The sequence below is a fragment of the Gossypium hirsutum genome, chromosome D08 (assembly GCF_007990345.1).
Source record: "Gossypium hirsutum isolate 1008001.06 chromosome D08, Gossypium_hirsutum_v2.1, whole genome shotgun sequence".
Taxonomy (NCBI): Eukaryota; Viridiplantae; Streptophyta; class Magnoliopsida; order Malvales; family Malvaceae; genus Gossypium; species Gossypium hirsutum.
The window spans coordinates 62,882,464-62,895,509 of NC_053444.1; the positions used below are offsets into that span (position 1 = coordinate 62,882,464).

Genomic DNA, 13,046 nt, shown 5'->3' on the forward strand with positions numbered 1-13,046 from the left:
AACGACCTCGGACTACTAAAGCTTCTGTATCTCTGATTGAGTTTTTCTGTTTCTCCTTCTTTCTCTGTTCATAACTGTATAAGGCCGCACAGACTTCGCTCAGAGATATATCACTCCTGCCATGAAGTAGAGTAGTTTCTAGGAACTCAAACTCCTCAGGAAGTGACCCCAACAGCATCAAAGCCAAATCTTCATCTTTGAATGTCTCATCCATATTCAGCAAATCAGTGACTAACTGATTAAATTTGGTGATGTGATCATTCATTGTAGTACTTGGGACGTATGTGAAGCGAAACAGTCTTTTCTTCAAGTGGAGCTTATTTTGACTGTTTTTCTTAAAAAAATTTTCTTCAAGTGCCACCCACAACTTATTTGCAGAAGTCTCCTTTGAAAAAGCATACCTCTGCTTTCGAGAAAGGCATGATCGAATTGTACCACATGCCAACCGATTGATCGCCTTCCAATCTTTCTCCTGTACATCATCTGGTTTCTCTTCATCAATGGCAATGTCTAGACCCTGCTGAAAAAGGGCATCTAGAACCTCACTTTGCCACATACCAAAATGGCCCGTGCCATCAAAGATCTCCACGGCCAATCTTGCATTTGCAATTGTCGGTCTTGTCCACATGGACGATGTTGAAGCTCCTACACCGACCGTTTTCTCCATAATCTTTCAATATACCTAAGGAAATCTTTTCTGATGTGGAAGATCAGTTTAAACTGCAACCACAGAGCATACTACGATTAACCTTCGGCTCTTGATACCACTTGTTGTTCCAATAGGGTCGGAAGCGTGTAAATTATTGTACTAAAAATCACACAAAGTTCAATTCCCAGGAAAGAGAGGTGGATCACATGGATCTCTTAAATACCAAGTCTTTCCTTAGACAGAATATCCCTTCTATAGTAATTTAATAGCACAATTAAATACTACTATTATACCCTCAAATATTGAAAGAAAAATAGGACAAGAAAGAACACAAGAGTTTTAACGAGGTTCGATAAATTATACCTACGTCCTCGGGCACTAACACCAGATGATAACTTTACTATCTCCAAAGTATTACAAACAAATAGAATTCCTTAAGAATTCTCAAATGGGAGAAGAGAGAAAACTAAGAGAGAAAGATTGGTTGGGATGAATTGAAATGAGAAATGAGAAGGCCTATTTATAGTTGAGGTTCAAGGACCAAACAATAAATAGCCCATTATCTCAAGGACCAAAAAAAATTATCCCTTGCCACTTTTCCAAAGTTGGTGGTTGTCATTATTGATTGTCTCCCATTAATGTTAATGGCAACCATTATTAATTGTCTTCCATTAATGTTAACAGTAACCCTGTTTAGAGAGTTAACAAAATAACTATTTTATGAAGAGCTTTGGAGAGTGTTTTTTTTTAGATAACTTTTTATACGGGTTTTGAGTTTTGCTCTTTGGATTATTTTCTCCATCTTGTACTCCTTTTCGACTTTTGACAGTTTTTAGTGAAGCTTTCTTTTCACGTGGTTTTTATCCTCTTCGAAGGAGTTTTCCATAGTAAATTTCGCGTGTTCGATTTTCTCTACTTTTCTTACTCGTTGTTTATATGGGTCAATCCCCAACAAATACAAAATATTAACAAAAAGAAAATATTCACAATCTTTACGAGATCTCATGAATTTACTAATTCCCGTTAGCGATAAATATAAAAAAATATACATGAATTTTGATCTAATATAAAATGTCATACATGAATTTTGATTTTGTGTGACTTTATATATAAAATTTTAGCTTGATTCAATTTTTACAAATCATTAGCAACAGTATTGAATTAGCACCCTTTTACGTTGATACATTGCATATACAAACGACTATATATTAATCCAATATGAAGATAAATATATGTATTTATTTCTTAAATTGTATTTATGCCAGCTACAACTCACACAAACGACTATGTTCTTCTTTGTGGTTGTAGCTGGAAGAACAACAAAAAAGCTTCAGGTATGCCATTTAGATCAAACGTATGCCATTTAGAACCCCCAATGCTTAGCTCATTGGTGATACGTAAGAATTATTTACTAGTGATGTATGTGACGGTAATCAAATTTTACAATGATGTGTGAGCTGTAGAGGTACTCATGGCCGGGCGGGCCCGGCCTGGCCCGATGGCCCGTCTGAAATATGGGAAAGTTTTGGTAAAAATATAGGTCGAAATATGGGCTTGGACAAAAAAATGAGGCCCGTTTAGAAAATGGGTCGGGCCTCTGGCATAATTTTTTGGCCCGGGCCGGCCCGATATAATAAATATATTTATTTTTTAAAATATTTTTAAAATGCTTTTTTTTAATTTTAAAATATTTTTAAAATACTTTTTTTTATTTTTTTAAAAAATATTTTTAAAATACTTTTAAAAATTTTTTAATTTTTAAAATAAATTTTTGGTATTTTATTAAAAAAATGGGCCGGGCCAGGCCCGGGCTTATGATTTTTCCCGGGCCGGACCTGGGCAAAATTTTAGGCCCATATTTCGGGCCAAGCCAAGGCCGGGCTGAAATTTTTTTATGAGCCCGGCCCATTAGCACCTCTAGTGAGTTGTACTAAAATTGAACAATTAAAAAGAAAAATATCTAGACCTTTCTCTTTGTCTAAGGTTAATGGACCCTTTCAAATGGAAGATCCCTATAGGATATCAATGGATCTTGTCAACTAGAGTATCCCTATAAGGATGACATATGGATAATACAGATTACAGTTGGCCGAGCCTAATTCTAATTGTTTTGTTCTGAAGTAAAGATATTCACAGGGTAATTCACTCTATTCAATTATTTACAATCGAGAAATATTTGATTCTCTTTTGGATAGGTTCTGATGGAGAAGGAAAGTTGGAACGCCATCCAACGTCTATTATTGAAGTCACCCGATCTTATAGTACCTATTTTTAGAATGTCCAGTGTCAAAGTCAATACACTTCCTGTCTATATTTGAATTTTTTAAATTGACTTACCATATTTGATTGTTGAATTTTATAATATAAATTTTAATTATATAATATTAAAGGTGTGAATATATCGTTTTTATTTCACGAATAATTTTAAAAAAATTGACATATATATTTTTAAATATATATTTTTAAAACATTTTACTATACTCTTATACTTATCAAAATTTTTAATATTATTTGTGTAAATTAAAAATTTCATAGTATGTCAAATAATTTTAAAAATATTATTATTTTTAATTAAGTCCAACTCAATTTTACTTTTCTTTTTAAGAAAATAAAAGCATACAAATAAATAAATTAAGGTTTTCTTTTCATTTTGAAAGTCAACCCCTTGCCCTCTAAATACGTCAAGCCCATATTCTGAACCCACAATGCGGTTCAACAAGGGCACATAGGTTGGCTATGAGGTTATCTTTGACTTTTCCTCTAATTATATCTTACGTGTCACAATTTACAAATTAAAATATAACTTTCAATCCTTTCAAACAAATATATACATAATTGATTGGGATAGTTGCAAGGACGGAGTTAGAAAATTATTCTAGGAGGATTAGAGATGAATGGTGAATTTTGATATTAAAATATAATTTTATTTTTATATTAATTTATAATTTTTTTAAAAATTTAAAGTGATAACAAGGCAAAATTATCCTTTTTGGGGGTCAAGATCACTGCCTATTCTTGTCTACGCTCTTGTCACAAGTTAACTTGTATTTTTTAAATTAAAAAAGTAAAAGATTAGATTCCAAATTTATGAAAAATATATGAATTTAGAGCATATTTTAATATAATTTAATTTTTTAAATTTATAATATAGATGTTCCATAATCTAATATATGCATTTCTTTTTTTTTAAATGGTATCATAATAAATTTAGCTCTTAAAATTTATTTTTTGTCATTTTGATCTTAATTTTTTTTAAATGAAAAAATTGATAGGAGGATTTTAACAATGTTGATGTGGCAACCTACGTGCTATGTGATAGTTCATATGCATTTCATTACCAAAGTAGACATTTTTTAAAATCTCTATAACTTTTAATAATATTTATGTATTTCTTCTTTTATAAAATACAAGGGGGTTACTATGCGATCTGTCACATTAACATCATTCAAATTTCAACAGTTCAATCAATTATTATTTTATCACTAAAATAATAATTCAACTAAAATTTAAAAGCTTAAAATCAAAATATTAAAAAAAATTAAGGCCAAAATCACAAAAAAGTATAAATGCATCAAATTTTATATAATACTAGAAATTCTATTACATATGTATAAGCATGGAAATCACAAATTTAGAGCACAAATATGTGTTTAAAAATAACATACAATAAACAATGCAACGTACGGTTTGGAACTAATTAATCATAATAACACATGAAATATGTACGATATTAAAATAAAAAAAATAAAATTCTGAGTAAAATAAAATTTAAACACATAAATACATCATCTAAACAATACTAAATGCACCACAATTATTTATTATGATTTTGTTATCAATTGTGAGTTAGTGTTGAGTTAACTTGTAACACAAATTTAATTAACAATATTATTATATGTGTGTGGAAACCATATATAATTAGAACATAGATTTGTGTTTAAAAATAACAGACCCTAAACCCTAAATAATAACACATGAAATATATACGATATTAAATTGTAAATAAAACGAAATTTAAACACATGGATACATGATCATATTAAGATTACTAAATGAATACAGTCATACATCCTAAGTTGGTTTCGAGTCAATTTATGACACTATCTCAATAAGATATACAATTGATGGGTAATACAAACTCAATAAAGGGTTTTACAAATAGTAAGCATATATACACAAATTTGGTGAGAGAAAATATTTTATGTTAAAAGTTATTATTATTTTTTAAGTTTACTCAATAATTTTTATTGGTGTAGCGATAAAAAAAATTTGTTTACAAGGCAATTGTGCATAAATTTAATATTGAGATATGTTAATTTTAGTTTTTTTATTTTAAAGTTATATAAAAATTTGAAAAGACAAAAAAGTCTATCAAAATAATCATTTATATTTTCTAACCGAGTTTACGTTGATTTCCGATGATATAAAAAATTATGTAAAATTCTATTTATAAATAAATTTAAAAGCTTTCTTTAATTTTTTTTGAAACTATATATATTCCTTTCACGAATGAACAATATGAAATCATAGCCTATAACGTAATAAATTAAAAAACGATGGTAAGGTATGAAAAATGAAACAAACCTAAACTCACATACTATGTATTAAATATCTAACTTAAAATTGATTAATAAAAAAATAATTAAATATATATTATGAAATTAATAACATATCATTTAACAAGTGTGTTGACATACCAATGCAATGCAAGGAAAATCTTTCCCATGCAAAAATTGCAGGGTCTAACGAAGTTAGCTTCGTTAAGAAAATTTTTAAACATATATTAATTATTATTTTTAAATTTTTCGTAACGAATATATAATAATTTTTTTATTAGAAGAGGATAGTCCGCTTCAGTACACTCAAATTTATATATTTCTACAATGATAATAATGTTTATACCAATTGAGATTTAACCGATATGTAATAGTTGTTAGGCGACCAAAATTAAAAGGTGCACATAAAAAGTGTGTGGAGATAGAAGTTCTTTCTTGCACTGCATCCCTAAGTGAACTTTTTATTTTATTTTATTTTGTTCCTTTATTATTTTATATTGCTATATATAATTTTTAAAAATTAATAATTTGTATTAATATAAAATTTGAAATATTTGTCTATTGTGTTGATTTTTTTTATATTAATATTTTTGGTATGTCGTTATAATCATTTGGCATATCCAATATCGTCTCCCCTTTTTGTATTGCTTAAGACATACGGACCATGTTGGTTACTATTTTATGCTTGCCTTAGCTGTTATGGCACCACATCCTATATATGCCAAACAATCTCACTCTACTCAAGATTAGGTTTTATTAGTAATTATCTCCTAAATTATATTCTAATTTTTGTATTGCTTTTTAATTTTTATAAATTATTAATTTTGTCTCGTTTTACTTTAAAAATATATGTTTATTGACTGATTAGGACAAATTTGATCATTGAAAGACCAATTTACTAGTAAAACCTAAATATTATTTTATATGATTATTGGTTTAAATAAAAATATTTTTGTAATTTAAAAAATATTGATTCGACTGGGATTATTATTAATTAAAAAGTATACTCACCATAAATAGGATTGGATTAGGCATGGGGCATGTAAATCATTTATTTGATTTAGGCATACATTTTCCTTTTTGTTTCATATTTAGGCATACAGTTTTAACTAAGAAAAGTTTAACTTTATTCTTTGTTTACTTAGGAGCCAAACTTTTAAATCAAATTCATCTATAACAACAAAAATTTGATCACAATTTTATCTTTTAATATATTTTAATTAATATTACAGGAAAACAAAACCGCGGATTACGTATGCTTCAAAGGTATTTATTAGTTTTTCATGGTGTTAACTCATCTTGCTTTCTAAAAAAAATATAATTGTAGTTAACTATTACAAATAATACATTCGTGAAACACCAGGAACTAATGCATACGGTGTATAAATGAAAGTACAATATATAATCAGAGGTGGATGCTGGAAAACATTTTAAGGGCCGAAATTAAATTATAAATTCTTGAAGCTAAAAATTAAATTTACTATTATACTAATTTACATTATTATAATTTTGATGGACCTTAAAAGCAATCTTATCATTTTGGGGGCCTGCCCCATATGCATTTGCTTGCATATAACTATGTCCATAATCAACTGTTACAAAGCACAAACATATCAACTCACTATCGAAATATATCCTAATCTGAACCAAAATAAATATGATAAGACTACACGTAGATTTGTTCATAGGTTCAGCTACCCGTCTAGACTTGAAGGTTCGTCCTAAATTTGAGAAGGTTTGGTAAAAAAAGTAGACCCGTTTAAAATATGAGTCGGGCTCGGGCTTGAACCTTCAAGGCCCGAGCTTGACCCGACTATTTTTAAGTTTATAATATTTTATATTATATAATTTAGAATACATTAAAAAAATAAACTTATATTAAATATTTAATACTACTCTAACGTGAACACTAAAGTAATGTTAGTCAATAAATAAAAAATATATAAAAATATTAAATATTAAAATAAAATAAAATATGTTAATCTTTTGCAAACAAGGACGAATTTAAGTAAAACTTTAAGTCTATATTTTAGACTGGGTCATACTTGAAAAGATATAAAATATGTTAATATCATATTTAGGCTCAACCCGACTCATAAACACCTCTAATTATACGTGATGGAACTTGAATTCAGCTGACGTATACATAAATACAAATAATGAAACTCTATCTTAAACGCTTAAAATTTTAACCTTTGCCAACACCGCGAATATCTCTATTATTTTCTAAATAGCCGTGTGTGTGTATATATCATATTGCGTCACTAATCCCTAATCGTCTGAACTTGCTTCCAAGTTCTCATACAGCAATGGTAGGCTACACCAAGCAGCTAAGCAATAGCTATATCACAATAACAGGATTTGTTATGGCAGACAAATAATAATAATATTATTAATATATAACCAAGAACAAGTCAATTACGTGTAGGAAAGTTAGACCGAAAAGCTAATTATCTTTTTTTCCCTTTTTTTTTTAAATTTATTTTCATTTTGCCATTAGTTAGGATATGGAAAAGCTGGCGAAATAATCAAAATAAAATGTCACCAGAAAGAAGATCTCTATATAAACACTCACCAATCATCAATGAACACAACAAACACAGGCAAAATGCAGTACCATTTTTCCATATTAGCTTTGCTCTCAATATTTTTCTTCTTCATTAGGGTAGGATTTGCAGACGACAACACTGTTAAATTCGATGAAAACTATGTAATTACATGGGAAAATGATCATGTTTTGTCTTTAAATCAAGACACTGAAATTCAACTCTCAATGGATAAGTCTTCGGGTTATTTACCTCCTTCTCTCACTAAATAATATTATCATTTTTTTTTATTTTCCACTATACCCATTTTGCATGCTTTTTAACTTGTTGAAAATTACAGGAGCTGGGTTTGGTTCGAAGCTGAGTTATGGTACTGGGTTTTTTAATATGAGGATAAAGCTACCTGATAAAGATTCAGCTGGAGTTGTCACTGCTTATTACGTAAAAACCATATATATATATGATTGTTTAGTGTTCCTTTTTTTTTTCCTCTTAATTACTTTACCAATGGGTTGATGGTAATGGTGGCACAGTTAACTTCGAAAGGAAACAAGCATGACGAGCTGGATTTTTAATTCTTAGGGAATAGAGAAGGGAAGCCTATTAGCTTGCAAACCAATGTGTTTGCAGGTGGTGTGGGGAATAGGGAACAAAGGGTTATTCTCTGGTTTGATCCTAGTGCTGATTTTCACAACTATCGAATCCTTTGGAACCAACACCAAATTGTGTATGAATTCATCATCTCTTCCCCTGGCCTCCTCTCTTTTTTGCTTTACATCACTATTTAAATAGCCTATATCTTTATAATCTTTAAAGAATTAAATCAAAATTTTATCATTTTTAAAGAGATCAAAGTACAATTTTACTTTTACTAATTCAAAATTTTAAAAAATTTAAAAAGCTTAGATAGAAAATTTTCTATTTTAAAGGGACCGGCCTGTTGCCAACCCCTAATATGCCCCTTATTGAAACTAAGGTGTTAAAAAAAATAGATATTGTTTATCTTTTAACATATTTAATCTAATTATTCTATATATTTATCCTTTGAGAATTTAATTAGAATATTTCAAATTAATAAATTAATTTTAATTTGATAATTTAAAAATAGTTATTAGAGCCATATATGTTACTTGGATTAAGGTGAATTCTCTTATATAAAAGTGTTTGTAATATACCCATTTTATATGTGTTGATTTACAATTTTTTTAAAAATTTTATATAAAATATATTAAAAAATATTTTTAAAATAATATGTATTAATTTGTGAAAGGTGAAGTTTTTAGTCATTTTTTTAATTGAGTTGATATCCAGTTAACTTATAATATCATATCAACTCATATTATTTTATGAAAGGGGGAGATTTTAGTCATTTTCTATTTGTGTTAATTCGTGGCACCAATTCAATTATTAACATCACTTAGAGAATTGAGATGTATCTACATGGTGGTCAAATTTTGGTTTTAAGCCCTCAACTATGTTTAAATTTGTTATTTATTTCTTGTACTTCAATTTGACATAATTTGATCTTTTATTGTTATTATATCATTTATTAATCCAAATAGTTAACACAATTAATTATTATGATTAAAATATTAAACAAAGTCTCCTACACAAAATGCCAATGTTAGTAGTGATAAGTGGGAATTAGTATTTTTAAGAAAAATTCACATAAACATTTTAACTAATTTAATTAACATTATTAACAAGTTAGGCTAACTAATGACATTATAATAGTTGAGAAATCAAATTATGTTAAATTAAAGTATATAAACTAAATCCTAAAGTTGAGCATACTAGAAGGACCAAAACCACAAATTGACCCTTTCCTAACACACACATATATATGTGTATGTGTATGTATCATGGTCTGGAAATAATAAAAATTGTATCTAAATATACAGATTCTATGTGGATGACATCCCAATTAGGGTATTCAAAAACAACACAAACATTGGCGTTGGGTACCCATCACAAGCAATGAAAATAGAAGCTAGCTTATGGGATGGAGATAGCTGGGCAACCGATGGTGGCCAAACCAAGATTAATTGGAGCATGGCTCCTTTCAAAGCTCATTTCCAAGGTTTCGATATCAGCGGTTGCCCGAAAACCGACTCCAACAACAACAATAATAATAACAAAGACTGTTTTTTACCCGAGCATTGGTGGAATTCGGAGAAATATTGGACAATAGACTCGAAACAAAAGACAAACTTCAAAAATGTAAGAAAAAAATATATGAATTATGATTATTGTTCAGACCAGAAACGATATCCAGTGCCTCCTCCGGAATGCCTCGTCAATAGCTAGATTACGATGAGGTTTGAGGTTCGAGATGATCGGTTTATGGCCGGAGCTTGATGGGGTGAACTTGAATAGTTGTTGAATAAGTGAAAATAGATGTGATGGGATGAGAGTTGAGGGCAATAATGAAAACACAGTAAATTGTTAGTAAGAGAAAAATGTGTATTCATTTAATTGTTACTACTATATATTTATTGTTTATTATACCAATAATAATTAATAACCAAATATTATCATTTAGGTTTGGTTACTTTGGTACATTAAGAGTAGACCCGAATTTAAGTTATTATCCGAATAAATTTAGCATTTAATTTAAATAAATAAATTCGGGATAATTCTATTTTTTTAATAATTTCATTCTAAATTCTGATTATATAGGTTTTTTTTGACATAATATTTAAAACTACTCATAGTCCTTCCCCAACCTATAAATAAGAGAAAAATGTGCTTCAACGTACTTAAACTCATGTTCTCTTACATTGACGACAATACACATACCAATCAAATTAAGACTCAATCCATATATAAAAATGGTTAGGCCACATAAAAAATGTGTGGAGGTAGAAGTTCTTTCTTGCACTGCATCTCTAAGTGAACTTTTTTTTCCTTTATTATTTTATATTGCTATATATATAATTTTAAAAATTAATAATTAGTAGTATGACAATTATATTCTAAAAGAACGGGATAAATATTAAATTTATAATATGAATTTTAGTTTAATATGTAATTTGAGATATGAACTTTAATTTTGGTGTAATTATAAACATGAAATTTGAATTGTGGTTCATATGTACATATTAAACTTTGATTTTGATTCTATTGTGCACATTTGAAAAAAATGAATACATACATTTATTTTCATTCTGGGTTAATATAATTATTTGCGTATGCAATATATCAATATATAATGGTGCTAATTTGATTGTGTTGTCAGTTATTTTGTGAAAATTGAATTAAATCAAAATTTTATGTATAAAATCGCACAAAATTAAAGTTCATGTATGACGTTGTACATTAAATCAAATTTCATGTATAGTTTTGATATTTATCCTTAAAAGAGGGCATAACTTGAAATCTCTATGGGTAAGAAGAACAAGCTTTTATATTCACCGAGGTTGCATGTCTGAAATTGTTATTCATGTACTGATAGAACTACTTCCTTGTTCATCTTTAAACAAATGATCTTTGAATTGATGTTTCATGACTTGCATATGAGCTTTGTTTTGAAGTCGGGAGTGACATGATTTCGTTTCCAATCATAGTAATCACATCCGACATGGTCGGTCTCTCTGTTACGGACTCTTGCACCCATAAAAGACCCCCATGGATGCATTTCAGTGCTTGAGATCTCGAATCTCCGTCGCCTATGGCGGAGTCGTCAAGTAGCTCGAAGCTTCTTCCACTTTTCCAAAACTCCCAAGCCTGCAAAACAAAAGTAATGGGACTTAAGCTTGAAAATCATAAAACTTTGTGAAAAGGGTTAATCATATCGGACATCCTAAAATTATGCTCAAGTTTTAAACTAGTCCTTGAACTTCAATAACATTTTAATTTAATCTTTAAAATATTAGTAATGGGTGTCGAATCCTCCAATATAAACCTACACCTAATTTTGCAAATTTAAGCAGTATAGGGAGTAGGGTTGATCCCTCAGAGACTGGGTTTACTGCAAATTGTTGCTCTCTTAATCAGAGATATGTCGGGGCAGTTGTCGTGCCCAAGATATTAGGGGGGAGGATAAAATCGAAAACCTGGAACCTGAAATAAATAAATAAAACGCGTAAAAAGTAAAATTTGAAAATGAAATAATAAAAAGCAGTTAAATAAATTTGAAGAAAAAATTAATTAGAATAAGCTCAGCTTTAGGCACGAGTTTTTCCTCGTCTTTGAACCGATCCTCGAAATTAGATGAACACCTCTTTTCCAATAAGCTAGTTATAGTTACCAAGGACGCCTCGGACACCAACTCTTCCTTGTGTAAATTAGTTATGGAACGTCCAATAACTAACCCTTACCGATCGAACAACCACGAAACGTTCGTGATTTAGAACTCCGACAGCTTTGCGTTCTAGAAGAGCCTAGCTCGAACCAATGCCCTCAACTACGTGGGACATTTAAATTCAGTTACTACTTCCCTTGACGAAACCAAACAGCAATCTCCACTTGGCACGCCAATATGTTCACAGAAAACCGATTAGAATCGTTCCTTTTAGAATTTCAACTGTACGTCTAACCACACTAAATCAAACGACGTCTTTTTTGACTTAATGTTGGTCTGACTTTGTGAGCGGATAAAATCATACTCTTAATCCGGAGAAATAATAAGTACTGGAATTTAGGAGTTAATTTGCTCGGGTTCGTAACTCACGGGTTTTGACGAGGCTAATTCCGACCTAAAGCTGAAAATGGATTTAGTTGGCTAAGGTTTGGGACATGTTGGTATTGGATAAATTAAATAAGGTAAAATGGGTGAAAGGATGGGTGACGTGATTGAGTATGGGGGCTGGAAAAATATATTAAAGTGGGGTGGTTGACTATTGGAAATGAAAAGGGAATTTGAAAAAGAAGTTGTAAATGGTAAGTGGTAACAAGCTGGAAATTTAGGAATTGAAAGTAAAAGAAACTAAAGACAACAAAATGCTACATGAGAATTAAAGAAAAGATTGCTTTCAAAGATGAGAGCTTGATTTATAACTTGATTGATGATTAAAATGAACAATGTAGCCTCTATTTCTACTAGTGGCATTGCTAAATTAAAAGCCAACTAGTATAGAAAATCAAGGAAAAATATTCCATGATATAAAAAATATCCCAAAATAGTCTCCCACTAAGTCAACAATTTCAGCTAATTATTCTTGGAAAATTTTTGCTTTGGCCCTCCTTCTTTGCTTCTTTCTTCATTCTAGCTCAATTGTTTCCTTTTTCTTCTATTTAGTCCCAAATTGCACACCTACACAAAATTCAACAAAAACATGGAAAAATTAGTGGTGC

At 29.6% G+C, this 13,046-nt stretch overlaps 1 pseudogene; it reads left to right on the top strand.

Moving 5' to 3' along the window:
- Window positions 1-7,768: 7,768 nt before the first annotated feature.
- LOC107962810 (xyloglucan endotransglucosylase/hydrolase protein 2-like) lies at window positions 7,769-10,310 on the top strand (annotated as a pseudogene).
- Window positions 10,311-13,046: the final 2,736 nt, after the last annotated feature.